This window comes from Lissotriton helveticus, chromosome 8 (assembly GCF_964261635.1).
Source record: "Lissotriton helveticus chromosome 8, aLisHel1.1, whole genome shotgun sequence".
Classification (NCBI taxonomy): domain Eukaryota; kingdom Metazoa; phylum Chordata; class Amphibia; order Caudata; family Salamandridae; genus Lissotriton; species Lissotriton helveticus.
Genome location: NC_136069.1, coordinates 790,420,102 through 790,441,550, shown reverse-complemented (window position 1 = coordinate 790,441,550; position 21,449 = coordinate 790,420,102). Strand labels below are relative to the sequence as shown.

The 21,449-nt window shown below is 44.1% G+C and overlaps 1 non-coding gene across 1 annotated transcript; it reads left to right on the top strand.

Moving 5' to 3' along the window:
* The first annotated feature begins 20,591 nt into the window (after positions 1–20,591).
* Positions 20,592–20,766, top strand: LOC144774656 (small nucleolar RNA snR36). Its single transcript, XR_013600418.1, has one exon. It is a non-coding gene; the product is annotated as a small nucleolar RNA snR36 (small nucleolar RNA).
* Positions 20,767–21,449: the final 683 nt, after the last annotated feature.

Here is a 21,449-nt window from a genome sequence, read left to right as displayed (position 1 = left end):
CACCCTATAATACTGCAATCAGCAGCATGGCACAGTTCATGATATGTTACTTTTATAAACCATCTTCAGTTCTTAACCGCTACCGTTTACTTATTCAGAAACCTAATTTTCTTTTCAGATTTAAAGGCTGACCAGATATAAAAGACCACCAAATAGTGGATTGCACAAGGGATTGATAATTACCAGAGTGCTAGTACTTCCCTACAACGAGCACATTCCTACAATTTAAATAGTAGGAAAACGCATGTCTTCCTTTCTATGCTAGTCACGTTACAAAATTGCACAGAGTGCGTAATTGCTTCACTGTTCACCCAGCGCAAACAACAACTTAAATTAAAGTTTCATTACATTAACTGGACCTTTCCAATTAGCAATATTAAGAGTAATAGACAAACATGCAAATTATTTCCTTTTGCCATATAAGTATAACATTCTAAGTCCCCTGTCTACTGTTGCTCAGAGAATTATACATCTAACTACCCACATTAGCAGAATTCAACTGATCTAATGTTGGTAAATTAGTAGTGAAAGGACCAGGTCCATATTTCTAGACCTATTTCAGAATAACAATTCAATGGTTCTTCACAGCATGAAACTGTAACGAGAGAAAAGTTGTTAAGTGATCAATCAATGAATCAATAATCCTCTTGGACCTATAGTAACCACAGACAACTACGCAAGGTTGTTAGTTTATTACAAAGCCTAAAACAACAGAACATAAAGACACATCAACACAAGGGTGTAGAAATACATCAGAATTAGAATGAAACCAAATCTGCATATCCAGTTTAGACTTTGCAACATAAGCAATTGATTAGTTCAAGAAGTAAAATGCAAAAGATCAAAAAGCATGAGTCCACGTTACCCTGCATTGAGGGTTGATGAATGAAAAGTATTTAAATGTGTCCCTACTTTAACACTAAGGTGACATCCCTACTGAAACATCTTCAGGAAAAAGGATAAAAGGTGTCAGCATCCCTTCATGATCAATGGGTCATGTAGCATGAAGCTACTAAAAACAGAGCTTTAGCTAAGATGCTGTCTCTCAGAAGGCAAAGGAGAAGTGGGCACATTCCCTTCTCTCAACAACACATTATTCGTAGATAACATTCCCAGAATCCAGTGCAAATCATGCCATCTGCTCTGAGTACGATTCTGACGGTGTTTTTCTAAGGGACAACGGTATTCTTTCTTCAATACATTGTGTGCTTGGGTCTCAGACCTTCTCCTGTACGAAGCACATTGACCTCCAATTATCGACTCAAGCCACACAACTGTAATGTCTTCTCACCTTGTCTGACTAGTAAAACAAAGACATTATTTTATCTAACAAGAGAGCTTCTTTTCACTTGCAACACAAAACATGAGAATTAACAATTTCCACAGCGCAAATGAAATTCAACCTGTTAATTCTAAAGCAAGAGTTTCCAGGGAACTGCATTTGAGGCCTACGAAATTCAGCTAACATAAGAAAGTATCACATGGGCTTTAAGGGTTTGCATAAAAATAAAGCACTTTCAATTAATATATCTACCAATTTGTGAAATGACAAAGTTCATAAACACATTTAGTACATGAATGATTGTCAGTTGCATAGCACAAGTTCTTCACGTTATTGTTTTCTGTTGGTTACATCCACTTTTGATGTTGGTTCTCCATGCTACTTTTCAATGGCTAAAAATACATCACGTTCTCATGTTAATACATTTCACAATTCTAACACTTCACGTAAATACAACAAAGGATTATATGCGGGTTCGAACTAACCCTGGGCGTAGTGCTACGCTCCGCCCACGGAGTGTACATAGTGCTGCCTACTTTGCCTTTTGCAACGTAGGCGTAGTAGGCAACACTATGCACACTCCGTGGACGGAGCGAGGTTACCCGCCACCCGCCTCCCTCCCGCCCTCTCCTAAATACCTAATTAAAGCTAAAGATACTACAAAAGTAAATTAAAGGCACTTACCTGGTCCGCGGCGTCCCGGGGCTCCCTCTTCTCTTTCACGCCGCCGTCTTCGATCCCAATGCGCATGCGCCGCCGCCCGCGCATGCGCATTTCTCACGAGAAATGCGCATGCACGGGCGGCCACGCATGCGCATTGGGATGGAAGACGCGGCGGCTCGAAAGAGAAGAGGGAGCCCCAGGACGCTGCGGACCAGGTAAGTGCCTTTAATTTACTTTTGTAGTATGTTTAGCTTTAATTAGGTATTTAGGAGAGGGCAGGAGGGAGGCGGGCGGCTCGTAGTGGGGCTACGCAAAGTGCGTAGGTGGGCGTAGTTTCATGCCCACTTTGCGTAGCTTCGCATAGCCCCACTACGCATACTACGCCCACCCTTAGTTCGAACTACACATGATTATAATGCACCCCGACAAGAAAAGTTTTTTTTCTGCTCTATCAGTTCCCCTCTCTGATGACGTTGAGTCATCATGAAATACTTTAAATCCCTGCAAAGTAGACCCATCTAAACAGCTGATATAGCTTGTCTCCTCTGTCTGAACTCCTCCAACCTCTTCAAATTCTCTTAATAAATGTTCTGCAGTCTTTCCACCCTTCTTCCCCTTTTCCTTCAGGAGTTTTCCAGGTGCCTCACCTTGTGCCACCTGTATGCCCTTATCATGCCGACTAATATGATAACACAGATTACAACAATTATTATTGGCTTCAAGATGTATCCAAGACTTCCTCTTCCTAGGCTTGCAAACCAACTTCTAACAGCACAAAATCCCTTTCTAATCTTATCCCATGCTCCTTTGGCTGCCAGATCTTTTATCTTATTATGTATATCCGTAATATTTGCTATCTATCCCCTAAGATCTTTACTCCTATCAGGGATATAAGTACAGCACTGTTGGACCTTCAACATTCGCCAGACTCCGCCTTCTTTTGCCAGTAACATGTCTAATGCAAGACGGGTTTGCCTCACCATCGCCCTTATTGAAACCATTTCCCCTTCTATAAGCAGCAATGACTGAGCTGTGTTAGCCGACAACTTATCCACAGGAGTAGATAACTTTTTGATCTTGATGTCATTCAATACCACTCCTAGACTCCATATATTTCTCCCACAGACTCACCAGCACTCAGTCCATGTTTCTCACTATGATTCGATCTTCCTTGCAAACCTTCAAGTCTTCCACATGATAAATCTTTGGAAACCTAACTGTCACATAACATGTACCATAATAAATATTCAGAAGCCGAACATACACATTCTTCCCACACACAAAATACACTCCTGGCACTACTCATACTGTTTCTTGCAGAAATGTGTTCCAAGGACCATTGACTAGGAAAATATGGTCACAGATGCTCTGTCCCACAAATACAGTGTCATAACGATTCTTAACTTGGCGTACACAAAGTTTGTGTCATTGTTCCCAATCTAAAGCTATCGGATCATAACTTCCTTTAGCCTTGTGAGATAACTCCTTTTTGGTCCATTCCAGATTTTTGTCCTTACTGTTAGACTTATCAAGTAATCTCCTAAGTTTGTCTTCTCCTTGATCTACAAATGTCTTTTCTATGTCTGTTAATATTCAGGTTAGATTATGTCTATGTGTGTAAGCAGTGCCTATGGTTACTGTGGGTGCCAAAAAATTTCCCATTCTCTCTTCTTGCTTATAATAATTGTATTTGTTCAAATGCTTATAGACAGGTATTTTGAGAGTACCACATCATAATTTGAAAAGTAGTACTTATAATTACCTTTTCCATAAAACATTCTAAGAAGCAAACTACAACTAATGCCACACGTCAAGGGTAAGTGATGATATCTAATCCCCTCCTCAACCGAAGCAGGCAATTGCATACACACATAGCAATCTCTCACTTCCATAGTATCAACATACTCGCAAATCAGCTAAGCATAAGCATTCAGCATGTAATCACCTTTAGACAAATCTACATGAAGAAAGTGACTCGTTTGCTCTAGTAAGCCTTTTTCAGATCCTAAAGTACCCTCCTTTGAGGCAGCAGGAGTAGGCATGGATGTCCCAAGTACCCCCTACTCCATCTTCCTCAACCTAATTTGCACTCAATATTGGCTCAGTAATGACTACAGCTATTACTATGATTACTCCTACAATGAGTGTACCTATAATACATTTGGGCCTACTATTCGAATTTCCATCCTCCGTTTTCAAAGTAGCTCGGATTGCAGCTTGTAAGAGGACCAACACATAGAGTCTCTTTTCTCCGCCTCTTATTCATGTGTAACAAAGTTCATGAGCACCATTTTCTTTGGATCTTGGAAAGTACTTTTCCACAAAATCTTGCACAATATTTACACAACTTGGAAGACTTCCCTAGTCCTCTTTTTTCTTCTAAATTAATCGTCCCTATTGTTATTTTTCTTCCACTCAGGCCTATGTTATCTTCTTTATAGCAACTTAGTTACAGATCAAAAGTTCTATTTACATTCCTTATGAGATCAGGACCAATCTCCTCAATGACTCATTGTAACAGTTCAGCTCTCAATGCTACGATCTCTTGAGGAGATGGTGGTGCTCTGAAACTTGGGAATTCAAAATCAGAGTCTGTAAGCCACTCAACCTTGGTGAAAAAGGCACAGTCAATGACAGAAGTGCATGAGCCTTGATTCCAGGTGCTCTCACCAAGATCTTGACAACCAGTATCGAAATCGCAGACCTCGCTCTCCACCGCATTGGTAACTAGATAAGTCCACTCAGGAGAGCAGTGTCTCCAACACAGCATTCTTGGCCCCCGCTAGACCTCCTAGCACTTCCTGTGGCTTGATCAGTTTCACCCATATCAGAATCCAAATATTCATTTACAGGTGCAAGTTCTCTTTCAGATGCAAGTCCCAGGTTTCTCCTCTTCTGTCACAAAGGCCACGTTTCACCTGCAGCATCTTTCTTCCTTAACTGCACAGAACAATTTTCCATATTAGTCTCTACTGCTGAGTCAGACTCTATTCCACTCACAATGTTACATTCTCCCTCAGAGTCTATACCTGCATGTTGTGTAGCTTGACCTCCCTCAAACTGATCTGGTGGGTATCCAGCCACTTCACGAATCTCCACAGCATGGCTTGCCCTCTCCAGTGACCCCTTGGTCATTGCTGAAAGTACTTCTTGGAGAGGAGCTGTTCATCACAGGGACCTGTAACTCATCAGGTATGGGAAGCATGAATGCTGTTTGGCACTCCTCCACACTTCACAGCAGGATTCATCACCAGTATTACTTGGTATACTTGGTATACACACCACCAAGAGTAAAGACAGTTTTTCCTCATGTGCTACCTGATGAGCACCCAATCACCTGGGCTCAGGTCAAGGCAGAGGTTGAAGCCTGAGTCTCATCAGGCTTCAACCTGATGAGACTCATAACAAATCACATCAGTCAATCCATTATAGTAGTCAAGAATCTAGTCATCTGTGATATTTATCAACATAGTGGCATGCACAACACGCAAATGCATAGCACTTCCCATCAATTTCTCATGCAGTGATAACTTAGTTCTTCTGTCAGGAATGCTGCACAAACTCATTCATTAAAACCAAAGGCAATTCATCAGCCCATTTCAAAGATGTCAAAGCACACACTTTAGCCAGTCTAGCTCTCAAGGTGCCTTTGATTTGTTCTACTATACCTAATGCTCTGGCCTGTAACTGCAATGCAGTGTTTGATCCACACTCAAGGCAGTGCACAACAATTTCATGACTTCAATGTGAAAGTGCATTCCTCTATCTAATTCCAATGTAGTTGGAAATCTGAATCTAGGAAGGAGTTCCCTCAGCAATAACTTTGGTACTGTGAGACTGTCACACCATCTCGTTGAATAAGCCTCAACCCAACGGGAAATGATGCACATGACAACCAAGATGTATCTCAACCCATTACACACAGACAGCTCCACAAAATCCATTTGGATCCAACTGAAGGGACCCCTTGATCTGCCACTGAGAGTCAAGGCGACAACTGTCTTTTTCCCAGCATTCATCTGTTGGCACGTGCCACACCAATGACACACTGCTTTTGAAATCACATGAAACCTAGGATTGAACCAAGTCTGCCTGAACAATCTTATCATTGCATCCCTTCCTATGTGATCTGCTACATGAATTTGCCTTGCCATTGGGTGTAACAAAAAGTCTGGCAACACTGCCCTGTCATCAACAGATGCCCATGTGTCATTCTCTCCCTTCTCACAAGCTGCTTTGATCCAACCCGTTTGTTCCTTGTCTGTGGCTTCCATTTGCAAACGTCTAACTGCATCCCATGTGTATTCAACAGCCAACATCATGCTGAGTTTGGTCTTCTCTGTACTCTCGCCAGTAGGTTCCCCATTGAAAACACATGCATGTGGTGCACAGGAACAAGAAACTTTGTCTGCTTATCTATTCTCTGTTGTAACAAAGTCATCTCCTCTTCCATTGGCTGTGCACTTCACAAAAGCCATTTACCTTGGTAATTGCAGCGCTTTCAGCATTTGTCTCACATATGTCCCATTGCTGATTGGACAACCTGAGGATGTTAGGAACCCTCTATGCGTCCATAGCTGTCTGAAGTCATGAACCACACCGAACCCATACTGGCTATCCGATTAGATGGTGTCTCTGATCTGTTCAGAAAGTCGACATGCACAGGTCAAAGCAATGATTTCAGCCACATATACGGAGTATACTCCCTGTAAACAAGCAGCTCCACCACTCCTGAGATCGCACAGACAGCAAACGCTGCTTTCAGATTACCTTCATTAACTTTTAGGCATGAACCTTCAAAAAGAACTTGATCGGGATCAGACAATGGTTCATCGACAATGTCAGGACAGGGTTTTGTGCAAAGCTAGTGATATCCAAATAGTCATGCTCTTCACATTCACCCCCATCAGCATTCGGAACAGGTAACAAGGTAGCAGAATTCAACACAGAACAATGTTTCAGGGTCACATTCTCAGCAGCGAGCATCACCTGCTCATTTCTTGTCAGCCTGTTATCTGTCAAATGCTGTTTTTTGGTTCTTGTCATCAGGAGCCTAACTGAGTGTGGTACATATACTGTAAGAGGATCACCCATCGCAATGCTCTCATATCGTTCAATATTGACACCTGTTTCAGAAACAGATGTGAGATATTCGGACAACGCTGAAGCTACAGGATCTAATGTAGCTGAGAAGTAGGCCACTGGTCTGTGGGCACCTCCATGTGTCTAGGTGAGTACAAAAAGAGCACAACCTTCCCTCTTGTGGAGGAACAGCAAAAATGCTTTATTGTATTCAAAAGCAAAAGGAACAAGTGATGGACGGAATGCTGAATAATGCAAACATTTACCCCCAGTCACAAAGATCTGAGTTTAATCCATCGTTCTTTTGCTCACCATGCCCTCCCAGTTTGGACCCAGCCATATGCAAATCAGTTTTGACCCTGTGCCTCAGGGGAACAGTAGAGCCGCACTGCTAAGCCAGGTCCTCCCTGGACCAGAAACTAGCATCCTGGGACCGGTTTCGGGGCATAACCACTCATCCGCCAGGCTAGCTTGAATCCAGTGGTGCAGTAAGCACGGGACCCAAATCTGGGCATACCCTTCCCACTTAGGGCGACTAAAGCAAAAGGAAAAAGTGATGAACAGAATGTTGAACAATGCAAACATTCACCCCCAGTCACAAAGATCTGGGTTTAATCCATTGTTCTTTTGCTCACCACACCACCCTAGTTTGGACCCAGCTACATGCAAATCAGTCTTGACCCTGTGCCTCATGGGAACAGTCCAGCCTGAACTGCTAGGTCAGGTCCTCTCTGGACTGGAAACAAGCATCCTTGGAACGGTTTCGGTACATCGCCCCTCATCAGTCAGGCTAGCTTGAATCCAGTGGTGCAGTGAGCACAGGATCCATGTCTCGGCATACCCTTCCCACTTAGGATGACAAAAGAAAAAAGAACATTTGTCACCTCTAGTGGGACAGGTATGCCCAGACATGGGTGCCAATGCTTTCCATACCACTGGAGTCAAGCTATCCTGGCTGATGAGGGGTGAAACCCCAAAACCGGTCCTAGGATGCTTGTTTGCAGTCTAGCAAGAAGCTGGCCTGGCAGTTCGAGCTGAACTGTTCTCATTGGGCACAGAGTCAAAACTGATTTGCATATGGCTGGTTTCAAACTGTAATGGCATGGGGAGCAAAAGAAAGCGATGGATTTAGGCCCGGATCTCTGTACTCGGATGAATGTAAGACATTGTTCTGCATTCTGTCCATCAATTATTCTTTTTGCAACTGTCACCCTGAGTGGGACGGGTATTCCCAGATGTGGATTCTGTGCTCTCCATGCCACTGGAGTCAAGCTATGCTGGCTGATGAGGGGTGAACCCCGAAAGCGGTCCTGGGATGCTTGTTTCCAGTCTAGGGAGGGCGTTGCCTGGCAGTTTGGGCTGGACTGTTCCCATTGTGCACAAGGTCAAGACTGATTTGCATATGGCTGGGTTCAAACTCGAGTGGCTTTGGGAGAAAAAAACAACGGAGTTAGGTCCAGATCTCTGTACTGGGGTGAATGTAAGACATTGTTCTGCATTCTCTCTACCAATTGTTCTTTTTGCATTTGTCACCCCGAGTATGACGGGTATGCCCAGACGTGTGTCCCGTGCTCTCCATGCCATTGGAGTAAATCTAACCTGGCTGATGAAGGATGAAACCCCAAAACCATTCTAGGATGCTTGTTTCCAGTCTAGGGAAGACCTGGCCTGGCAGTTCGGGTGCTGAACTGTTCCCATTGGGCACAGGGTCAAGACCGATTTGCATATGGTTAGGTTCAAACTGGAATGACACAGAGAGCAAACAAATATGGATTTAGGCCCAGGTCTCTGTACTGGGCTTTATGTAAGACATTGTTCTGCATTCTGTCCATCAATTGTTCTTTTTGCATCTGTTCTTTTAAACAGACACTCCTAAAGCCGGAGTGCGACACAGGCACTCTTTCAACTCCAGGAAGGCGAGCAGAAAACAGTTATTCCAGGGCACCAGATCACACACATCCTTGTGGGTCAGCATCTGCAAATGCTTTGCCATCTAGGAGAAATTAGGAATCCAATGTCAACAGTAGCCAACCATTCCCAAGAACATCCTGACTTCTTTCTGGTTACTGGGCAGAATTATTTTCATGATTGCGACCACTCGTTCTAGTGACACCTTCCTCTTGCCTTTTTCAATTCTATGACCCTAATACTATTTCGTTCAGACAGCACTGAAGCTTACTCGGAGACACCTTATGCCCAATGTCAGCCAGATGTTTCAGTAAGGCGATAGTATCGTCCTTACAATACTCCCGTGTTTCAGTCGCAATGAGGCGGTCTACTATGTACTAGCCAAACACTGAATATCAAGGCGGTATTAATCTCTCAAGGTTCCACTTCAAGACCTGATCGAATATGGATGGACTTTCAGTATACCCTTGAGGAATCCAACACCATGTTAAGACACAATTCTCCAGACAGAAAGCAAATAATAATTTTCTCTCCTTGTGCAACAGAATGGAGAAAAATGCTTGGCAGAGGTCAAACACTGTGAAGCAATTAGCTTCACAAGAAATCTGAAATAGGATCATAGATGGATTCGGTATCACAGGACAAAATTGAATCACTATGTTATTGACCTTTCTAAAGTCCTGAACAATGCAATACTTCCTGCCGGTTTCTGCAATCCCATGATATGCAAATTGCACAGACTTCCATGATCTCCTTTAGAATGCCCTTCACAATCATAGACTCAATTTCAGGTGGAATCCCTGCCACGGTTCCTGGGGTCTGGTTGCACTGAGGTGTTTTCGGAAATTCTGTGTTAGGCTTAACTCGTATGCGAATAGCTCGACTCCTCAAATCAGTCCGATTTCCTCCACAGAGAAGTCCCATACCACTGGAGAGACGATGTCTCTCAAATCCAGCAGCATGTATTTCTTTAAAAAAAAAAATATTTTTATTGGAGAGAGAGACAATAAATACGCATATTTCTCACCCCCCCCTCTCATTTTATGTCTTCCACCCCACTTCCCGGCTCATTTTTAACCACATATTATTCCAATCTTAAGGTGCTTAGATTATTTCAGTCAATCTTTCCTTAAATAATGAACAAGATTAACAGGTTTTAAAGTGCTGTGTGTCATATGCTAATATGCAATAAACAATACATTAAAACTTCAATGTTTCAATCTTCTAAACAAAAAGAATTTGAAGGCTTAATACAAGTCTATAAGGCTAATCCACCCAATCTACCACAGGCTTCCAAATCTCCAGCCCCCTTCTATTTGCCTTTAGGACCCTGTGCTTATAGATAGCTTTTTCTAAATTAAATATGACCAACAGCTGCGCCACCCATTGCTGCAGTGATGGGGGAATCGGATCTAGCCAGGCTGTGGCAATGTACAGTCTGTACACTGCGTTTGCTATAATTATCAGCGACCCTCCTTTTTTTTGGTTAAAGTCGATATTCCTACCATGAATGCTGGCACATCCAGCTCAATCTGTAGGTGTAATTTCTCCTTTAAAAACTCATTTAGATCCCTAATCAGGGGTTCTAATTTATTGCAGGTTGCAAACATGTGGATTATGTCCTCCTTGTATAAGGAGCAGTGCAGGCAATAGGCTCCCTTCCCCTACTCCATTTCGCTATTCTATTTGGGGAATAGTACAATCCAAAACAGGTCTAATCAAATTTAACTTGCAGGTTGGCCGATATTAGGACTGCTTGGGTGCTTAAAAAATCTTTTGAAACGTATTCCCCCTATTCTCCAATCTTTCTTGCCATCTATTGGAGCAGATTTCCATGTCATCTTTCAATATTTTATAAACTGTCCCTATTCGGGGGGTTGGGCAGGGTGATTCTATCCACTAGTTCCCTTCTCCCTTGCTGATCCATCTATTCCCCATATTTTTGTAAAGAGTCCCTAATCTGCAGGTACTTGAAGAAATCCTTGTGTGTAAGGCCACACTTAGAGGCCAGTTCCTCATATAATCTAATTCCCTCGTTGGCATAAAAGCATCCAATCTGTTTGATTCCAGCCTTGAACCAGTATTTAAAGTGTATATCCCTGAAAATTTCAGGTAGATGTCTATTCTGCCATAGTGTGGTATGGTGATTTAAGCCCACTAAACCATTTATAGGCCTTATAGCATCCTAAATTCCAAAGGCAGTTAAAAGAGTCTTAAATCTGACTCTTTTGAAATATTCGTAACTTAATTGATGCCAGGGGCAACCCCTGGCTTCATGACCAATCACAAGTTCCTAAATGGTGGGGGATTTATCTTCCATTGTACTGTGGTCGATGCATATTAGGGTAGTAAAGTGAAGTGGAGTGGTGTGGCTCACTGGTTAGAGGCGGCAGACCCGGGAGCAGAAGTCGGCCTGGGACCAGGGTTCAATTCCCGACACGGCAGGGTCGTGGACCAGGGTCAGCGGACTCGACGATTCTCGCCTCGGTGCCTACTCTAACCTGGGGTCCCACTCGGCAACTCCGGGCATTAGCTTGCCTAATCTCCACAACGGCCCCATCAACGCCGGGGATGCCTGGCTCCACCTTGGGGAATCCCAGTAGGGACCATCCCACAGGGAAAGCCAGGACGGGTTCCCCAGCGGTATACAGCGCCGGGACGCCCCTTTGCTGGGGCAGCTGTGCGCTTCACAAGTATACGACATTTAACATTAACATTTAAAGTGAGTAAGTGAGGTTGCTCACCAATACAGCTTAAGATTCGGGAGGGCTTAACCTCCCCGCTCCTTGGGTAAAGATAAACATTTGAAGGCTCTCCTTGGACAGGAATAATACCAAATAAATTGTGCGAAAATGTTTTCACATTTTCTAAACCAAAAATTTGTAAAATCCAATTTATTTGCTCTAAATTAATATAACAATTTGGGAAAGTAAATCATTTTAATCATATTGGTTCTACTAATAAGAGTTAAGTGTAAGTGGTCTAGATTTTTAAGCGCTGTTTTTGTTTCCAAAGCACAGCTCTCCAAGTTGTCCTTAACCACCTGATCCAAATCTGCATTAATTTAACTCCCAGATAGTTTGCCTTCTTTACTACTCGTCTATCATTATACATAATAAATTTGTTCATGATTATTTGCGTTTTCTCCCGGTTCAGGGAGTAGCCTGACAGTACGCCAAATTGTCTTGCCTCCTCTTCAATAGCTGTCATAGCTAGCTCTGGTTGAGGTGTTACTATGTGGCCACGTCGTCTGCGTAGGCCAAGACTTTACTCTTGTGTTTATGGCTGATTATCGGGATGATGTTCTGTGCTGTTTCTAGATATTTTAAAAAGGGATCTATATACAGGGCAAACAAGTGGGGTGAGCAAGGACATGCCTGCCCCGTCCCTCTTCTGATCTTCAGAGGTTGGGTCATCTCGCCGTTTATAAGTACCCTGGCTTCTGGATCTGTATACAGGGCTTGTATTGCTCCTACAAATTTGTTCCCAATCCCCTCCTTTTGCATTGTTGCTCATAGAAATGGCCAGGAGACCCGATCGAAGGCCTTCTTGGCATCTAAGAAAATAGCTGTGATCGGTTCTCCTGTCACTTGTTTTACATCGAAAAGAGTAATAACTTTTCGTATATGCTCTATAGTTCCCTTACCGGGTATAAAACCATGTTGGCCCTCGTACCATTTTTCTGATGATATGTGAAAGTCGCGTAGCTAATATCTTAGAGTATATTTTTGCGTCTCCATTGATCAATGGTATTGGTTGATAGGAGCTCAACTCCTGAGCCGGTTTATCTTTTTTGAGGAAAATTATAATTTTTTCCTGTGCCCAGGTTTTTAGAAGTGCCACCCCTTCTACTGTCTGTAAAGACACAGAGACCAGGGTTTCTTTAAGTTCTTCTTTAAAAACTCCATAAAATTCAGTGGGGATTAGATCAGGCCCTGCTGCTTTCCCTCTGGGAAGGTTTGACATTGCCTCTTCAATTTCATCCCAAACTATCGGGGCATCCAGAGCCTCCTTTTCCACTTGCGACAGAACTTCAATTTGGCTTTCTGCTTCCCCACTCTCTCTTTCTATCTCTTCCAGGTACAGTGCCTGGTAAAACCTGAAAAAAGCTGCTCGAATGTCACTAGATTCTGTTACAGGTCCCTGCACTGGATTGTTTATCAATAGAATTTCGCTGCGTGTTGCCGCTACCCTCGTTCTGACTGCTAGTAAGTGGCCCACCTTCTCCCCACATTCATACACCTCCTCCCGATGGGCTTGCGCTTTGTCTATAGCTTTCAGTGATAGATCCCCTTGGATTCCCACTTTTGCTAGGGCCACTTCCTCCTGTTCTTTTTCCCTCCCCTGATTCAGTGTTAGGGCCTCAACCAGTTTTTCCTCCGCCTGGGCTAGTATCAGAAGACTAGTTTTCCACCAATCCCTTTCCTTTTTTCTTTTCCTGCCTGAATATTGGATCATCTCCCCCCTCACTCTGGCTTTCAGGGTGTCCCAGACTACTCCCAGTGAAGCCGTCCCATTATTTCTTTGCAAAAAGTCAGGGATCCATTCTTTTAGGTGGCTAATATAATCTTCGTCAATTAACAGCGCCCTTTCAAAGGTCCATGTTGACATTCCCTTGGACGATCTGTCATACTCTTGCTGTAACACCAGAGGGCTGTGATTGGATAGCACTCTGGGATGTCGGTACATTTTACTTCTACCCAATAGAGAGGAGGAAACAAAGAAGAAATCCAGCCTAACATATTCTGGATGAGGGGCTGAGTAGTAAGTGAACCCATGCTGTGGAGTAGTGTGGCTCATTGGTTAGAGGCGGCAGGCCCAAAAGCAGAAGTCGGCCCGGGACCAGGGTTCAATTCCCGACGCGGCAGGGTCGTGGACCTCGGTCAGCAGACTCGATAATTCTCGCTTCGGTGCTTACTCTAATTAGGGGTTCCACTCGGCAACTCTGGGCATTAGCTTGCCTAATCTCCACAACGGCCCCACCAATTCCGGGGATGCCTGGCTCCACCTTGGGGACTCCCAGCAAGGACCATCCCACAGGGAAAGCCAGGACGGGTTCCCCAGAGTTATACAGCGCCAGGAGACCTATGGACGGGTAGCAGTGCGCTTTACAAGCTCAAAAACATTTACATTTACATGCTCGTCTGGTTTGTCAACTGACAAAACATCCACTAATCCTTGTACCTGACATAGATTACATAATGCTAGATATACCCTTGGCTTTCGCCCTTCATACCATTGCTCCTGACCCCATTTCACTTCTAGGTTTATATTAAAAGCACCACACAGAATAATTGGAAGGGGCCAGTGCGCCAGTTCATTAGTTAACCATTCCAGTAGGGATGGATCATCCACATTGTTGCCGTGAATAGAACATAGAGTGAAGCTCGAAAGATCTTGGGTTTTCCCGTTTACAATGACCCAGCGGCCTAACCCATCTGATTTAACTTTGGCACATTGCAAAGAGTTCCTTCCAGATAGTATTGCAACCCCCTGTGTATGAGTTACCTGAGTTGTTGCCCCTTTTACTGTATACCCTAGACTTTTCAACCCATCCTATTGAGTCCCATCCAGGTGCGTGTCTTGCAGGCAGACAATGCCAGCCTGCAATAGTTGCAGCCCTTGCGCCACTACTTTCCTTTTTTAAAAATCATTTAGCCCCCAAATATTTAGTGTGGCTCTTCCTAGCCTCCCCATTCTCTATTTCCATCTGTTCCCGCCACCTTCCCTAGTCCACCTGTTACACCCTTTGTGTGAGCCGTCCCCTCCTTGTGTTTGGTGAACAAAAACGCTAGCAAGGCCGAAGTATGCCGAACGGCGAGCTCCAGTGTCTCCTGCCAGCAGCTACATGCTGTGATGCTCATCCATACCCCCGTGCAGTGCATTAAATCCCTGAGACTGCGATCCATCAAGGGAGATGGAGGCGTGTTGCTGCAGCTAGCCTCCCGTCACCATTGCCTTCAGCAGCATGTATTTCACTGTCAAAAATGCAAACATGGCTGTGTAATGGTTATGGTTAGGCAACTTGGTAGCAATGTCCTCATCATTAGACTGCAACTTGATTTCCTTTGGTATGCAATAGATGATACAATTCAATTTACAAAAAAGATTACACCCTGGGAAACAGATTGCATTCGAGTCACACACCGCAAACTGATGGTGATCCTGAAAGTTTCCGATTTTCACCAATACCTCTTCTGTCATAGAGTTTGTCATTCTTTTGTTAGAGACTCCTACAACTTGGATAATGTTTCAGAGATGGATAGATATGGGACTGCTGTAGATCTATATAACAACAAAGGGAACCATAAAAGGACAATATTTAATGGGGTCCAGTGTACGTGTCCGAGAGACTAGCCACAACGTAATGTACAAAGTTCCCCAGGTGGGGTAAAAGAGAATTAAGAGTATGTCAAATGGAGCGTGAACAGAGAAAGATAGGAAAAGCCAAAGAGGGGAATACCCTAGTTGGGACTAAAACCCTCACACACCTAGCAAGCTAGATGTCATGCTTCATCATATGGGTTTGCTCCTCGTCAGACTGGCGCTGCAATGTCCGACGGGCACCCATAAAGGGGCTCTTTACCGGAGATCTTTTGTCCCTGCCATATGATGCATGCGGGTGTGCGGGGAAGGAAAAGTGGGTGTAGTCGTGAGAGGTGCGGTGAAAAGTAAAAAAGGTGGGTCAGTCCACAATGAATTTTATTAACGTGGCTGGCGCCCTTGGTTAAAAAGGTGGGAGGGGAGAAAAATGCTACAGGTAGTCTTGAGCAATTTAACTACTACCCCCTGCTGTAGATCTCACAGTAGAATTAGTAGCACCAGTATCAGTTAAGAAGGTAATGTGATGACCATCTACATCAGTCTATCTATGGTCCATTCTGGTTTACCTCTAAGACTGTGCCAAGTGTACAGTCTTCCTTCCACCTCAGGCACTGTCAGAAGGACGGATCCTGATCAAATCCATCCAACGCTTCCATTAAGTGCATCTGGTGATAAGTTTGGTTAACCTGCGAGACTCTCTGATGTTGGGGCACTTGCACTAAATGGTTCTGATTCCCTCCTGCGTCAGGAGATCCGAACTAGTCACCATTGGTAACTGATTTACCACACCAGCCACAAGCATGAGTTCTCCTTCCTTTACCTGATTCGCAGACACCCGCGCTCCCAATGCCCAATCTTGTGATAAAAAAAGACAGGCACTGGTCTTCTTCAGTGTTACAACAGCTATCCCCATCTTAGGATCCATGGGATCACCTCTTCCTCTTCCCTACCCCGTCGATCCTATGACCGATGTGACTTGGACACCTCCTGGAACATTCCCTTGGCCATGACCTACCATTCCCACTAATGCCTGTACCTGGTCTTCCTTTTATGCTTTCCGCATTTGGACTAGCATAAACATTTCCTTTATTCTCCTATGTACACCCCATCACTGCAGTATCTGGAGTACAGTAAGATCTCATCTACGGATTTGTTTTGCCAGTAGTTGATGTTGGATCATGAGGCTGATCTCCGGCCTCAATCCAGTCACAAATTTGGACACAAATTGTCCCATGTCTTTTGGTTCGAGTGTATCTATTCCACTGTACTGCTTAAAGGCTTGTAGTAGCCTTTCGTACTAAGCATGTACGGACTCTTTAGGTTCCTGGGTTGCTTGGTCTTTCTTAACCCAATCGATGTCTTGAGGGGCCATTTTGAACTGCAACCATATGATCACCTGATCATACTTCTTCATAGCTTTCTTGAGTATTTCCGTACGAAGCCTCAATAAAGTCATGTTGCTGGAAAATTATCCTCTGCAAAGGTGAAAGATTCTCACAGTTGTTGTAAGTCTGAATAAATTGTTTACAAAACTTAATCTCTGAGTGGTTGTCAGAACATTTTGCCTTCACACTTCTGTATTCTGAACCTATTATTGTTGGCATAGAGTACTCTGTTCCATTTACCACTAACTGCTTGTGCTCTTTCCTTTAAACTCTTAAATTAATTTATCACTGTTGCTAGGCCTACCTCTTCCATAAGACAACATTGGAAATACATTATTACATTTAATAAGCGGTACCTTTCAATTGGTAACAGGCAGACAGGTCAGGTTTGGTGCCTGAATTATAATAAAAACACTCTCTAATGGTAAAGACGGATATTTAATCACAATTCTAAAAACACTACTTTAGAAAGTTGGCATTTTCTTGTCCTAACCATTTGGCACCTGCAGGCTGATCCTGTGCCACATTACAAGGTGTCGCTGGCAACTGGTCTTTGTGCATTGCTCCCAGATAGTGAAGATATGAGTTAGCAGGAAGGGCCCCTCTGAGTTAATGAGGGGGAGGAACTGTCACCTAAACACTTACATACCATACCTGAGCACTCTCACAAAGGGTCTGGTACTGATTACCTGTGAACCCAGGCAAGCTAGACTGCAATCATAACAATTATTCTCTGCCGGTGTACAAAATCACAATGTGCTTATAGTCACTGATGAAGATATCGCAAACATGAAACACTGGCCTTCCAAAGTATGGTACACATAAACATAAAATACAAAAATATCACATGTATTTAACAAATGTAATTTTGCAATTTATATAAAAACAACATGAACATTATAACACAATAATCCAAGTGAATCCTATATCATACACACACATTTGTTCAACCAAACAGAAACATGCCCATACATACTCATACATCCTACGAAATAAGGGTTCAACATTTACAAAATATCAATATGTAGACAAAAGCAAATCCCCCCACACAGCATAAAGCAATTAATAATGCTGTGATGTCAACAAGAATTGGATAATTAGGACCAATTACAGAATTTAACACATGAAATAGGAAGTCAATTGATGGTACAATTCATGTTTGAGATCCACTTTCTTCTCAGTATACTACTAGTTGAAGCGGGGGAGACAAGAAACACAACAAGTTGACAAAAAACTCCAGCACTGACGCTCGTTTCGGTGCGTGACCCAAATATGGGTCTCACCTTCTTCAGGGCGCAATGATCAGGTGCAAAACGAGGGAGGATACACCTGGAATAGATAACAAGAAAGGATGGCAACAGAACATCACTGTAAAATGAGTGATGAATGGGCTCTGGGCCTGAACCATGTTCTATGGGATGGTCATGTCCCTAAGCCAAGAGAATATAATATCAAAGTCCTCGAAAGCAGAACCCGGGACCACACACTGGAGAGTCTGAGGCTTAGGTAATCCCTGATAATTGCCACTTAACCGTTCTAGGATAGAGCCCAGTATATGACACAACTAGTTTTCCATGGTTTAACAAACTAATAAACCTAAGCTGGGGAAAAAACTGATTCAAGTTCCCATCCAGCGCCTCCGGCTGATATGGAAATCAGACAGGATACCGGCAGGACCCTAGACAAGCTGGAGCAAGGACAGGAAGAAAGGGGATGCCAAACTTATTAGGGGGGTGGAAACCTCTAGAATCTTCCTCTACTTCAAAGTGTGCCCCAGATATAAATATTGGACCCTTAGACCCAACTCTCAGTACACTTCTGGACCTGCAAAAGACTCTGCCGGGAAGAAGGAAAGTTGTGCTGCAGAGAGGACTACCACTCTGCTGGACTGCTGACCTGAAACACTGTTGCCTTGCTGTGCTGACCTGCTTCCCTGTTTCCTGGGTGATAAGGACTAGACCTGCAACTTGTATTCAGGAGCCTCAGAGTGAATCCAACGGCTAGCCTCTTGTAACCAGCACCTAGGCTCTGCAACTGTGAGCCCTACACTGTGAAGTGGTTCCACTCCCGTCACAGACCTTTGGAGGTGGGCCTGAAGGTGCATCACATTTGTGGAACCACAAGAACCAATGCATCTCCTCTGCTGTGTGGACTAACCTCGAGTAGAACCGGCGCATTTCCTTCCCATTGTGAACTTTCCCATTGCAAGGATCTTGTATCATTACCAAGAACACAGCCTCATTGGAACCACCTCTGTGCGACGCATCCTTGATGCAGGCCCTCACTTTCAAGCCCCTCATTGGTGGTCTCCTCAATAGCGACACAGACTCCGCATCACAAGTCCCACAGCTCCTTTGGAACTAGCTGGTGCACAACACATCCTTGGTGCAGGACTTTGCATTGCAAGTCCTCTCATCGACAGCTCCCTCGGCAACATCACAGGACCTCAAATCATAGTGCGGTGATTTCCCTGAACCGACGCTGTGCAACACATCTCTGACCCAGACCTCTTGTCCTTCAGCTGCGCAATGCATCCTCGACGCTAGGCCTTGCAACACTCTCCAACCAGTATTTGAAGTACTTATGTTCAGTGGGTCTAGCTGGTTCCCTGTAGCTCCATAAAATACAGAATCGGTAAAATTCGGTATTTTAGAATCGGTAAATGTCCCTCACCTACATCTGGCCCCATATATTTTATTTTCTTTGCCCGAGACCTCTCTTCACTTCATAAAAAGTGTGTCTCAGTCTTTGGACTCTGAGGGTAAAGTTAGGAAAGAAGTGTATGCTTTTGCTTTCCTATTGCAGATATTTCCATTGTCTGGCAGCGTGGAGGATGGCCTGTGGTTAAATATTCTCACTATTTGTGTTCTAGGTAGAGCCCCCTGTGCGTGGCGGCTGGATTGGTGCTCTGTTTGTCGGTCAATGGAGAAGAATTTAGAGAAGTCCTGAGGTGTAGTGTTTTCAGTGTAAGATCCTCTAGCAACAGTTCTGTGCTGGACCCTTCTGCTCTCTCACTCCCCCCACAATCCTAATGTTATAGTGTCTTCAGCGGCCTTTGTAATCTTCAAGTTTAGCTTGCATTTGTTCATTGTTTTTTTGTAGTTGAGCGACCTTCATTTTGAAGCCCTTGGCATCTTCATACCAGCGAGACCCTCTACCATTTTTTCCATAGTCGGGACCCGTTTGCTCAAATTTTTAAGGTTTGCTCTTATTAGCTTCACTTCTATTATTACAAAGTCTATTGTGGGTTCCAATGTGTCCCAGATTTCATGGACTGCTGATATTATGTCTTTTAGTGAGGGTTCTCTGGTAACATGATCCTCCTCCAGGTTTTCTTACCCCATGGTTTCAGTATCTTGCCTCCCAGTCCATGTCGAGGACCGTGGTATTGCGTATTTGTCCATCTTATACTGTTGACTTCTTTTACCCCCACTGCCATGTACCATGGTGCTTCCACCCCTCCGTTCTGGTGAAATTAACCTCAGGTAGATTGTGGGTGGGAGAGTAAGATCCAAGGGGAGGCGACGAGTACACATAGGGCCAGATGTAGGTGGCAAATACCGGTCGGAAACGGCCGAATTCGGCCGTTTCCGACCGGTATTTGGCATCTTGAGATGTAGGGGGCCAGATTTTACAGATTCTGTATATTTACCGAATCGGTAAATTTACAGAATCTGTAAAATACCGAATCGGTATTTTTACCGATTCGGTACCTTCCAGATGTAGGTGGGACTCTTCTGAGTCCCAAAGGCCCTACACATTCGGTATTTTAACACACAATCCAATTGGGTGTTAAAATACCGAAATCAGGTGTGCATGCACATGTGTGCATGCACACCTAGCCATGTGACAGACAGACATGCCCTTAGGGCATGTCTGTGTGCCACATGGCGCACATGCCTATTTTTGGGGTGCCAGAGGGTGTCAAAGTGACACCCCCTGCACCCTTGCCAAATTTGGTATTTACTGATTCTGTAATTACAGAATCGGTATTGCCCATTGATTCCTATGGGCTTCAAGGCCCATAGGAATCAATGGGCAATACCGATTCGGTATTTACAGATTCGGTAAATACCGAATCTTAACGATTCGGTATTTACCGAATCAGAAATACCTACATCTCCCCTCCTCTTTTTTACCACTTCTTAAATACCGATTCGGTATGAATCAGTATTTAAGAAGTGGTAAAAAAGATTTACCTACATCGGGCCCATAGTCGCCTACCTAGGGAGGAGAGCCTCCTACTGTGCCATCTCAGCTTCCCTCTACCTGGCGACCTCTCACTTTTAGCAGTCTTTCACTGCGGGGTAATTTCTAGCATCCTAGTGTGGGCTCCACAGGTTATCTTCCGAGTTGCCCGTCCCTGCTGTGGGTGGGTTGACTTTGTGCTTTCTCACTACCAGTCAGATTCCTAGGTCAGATGGGAGGGAGCTACATATGGTTCAATGCCAGCTTTGATCACCTGGCCCGATATTATTGATCTAGTGAGTTTTCCTGATCACTAATGCTGCCCCTGTGGGTTGGGGTTATCATCGGAGTGCACAGCTAGGGGCCCACAAGGGTAGGTGGGTGAGTTGAATCTGTGTCGGGGTGACTGGTACACACCGTCACCTGCCTTCAGAGGAGAGCCTTCTACTGTGCAACCCTGGCTTCCTCTACCTTGTGGCTTTTCAGTTTTTGCAGTCCCTCACTGTGGAGTATTTTCAGGTATTTTAGGGTGGGTTACATACCTTCTCACTCACACTGGTGTTGCCTCCCCACTGAGAACAGATTGCCGTTGTGCTCTCTTGCTGCCAGTAGGATTC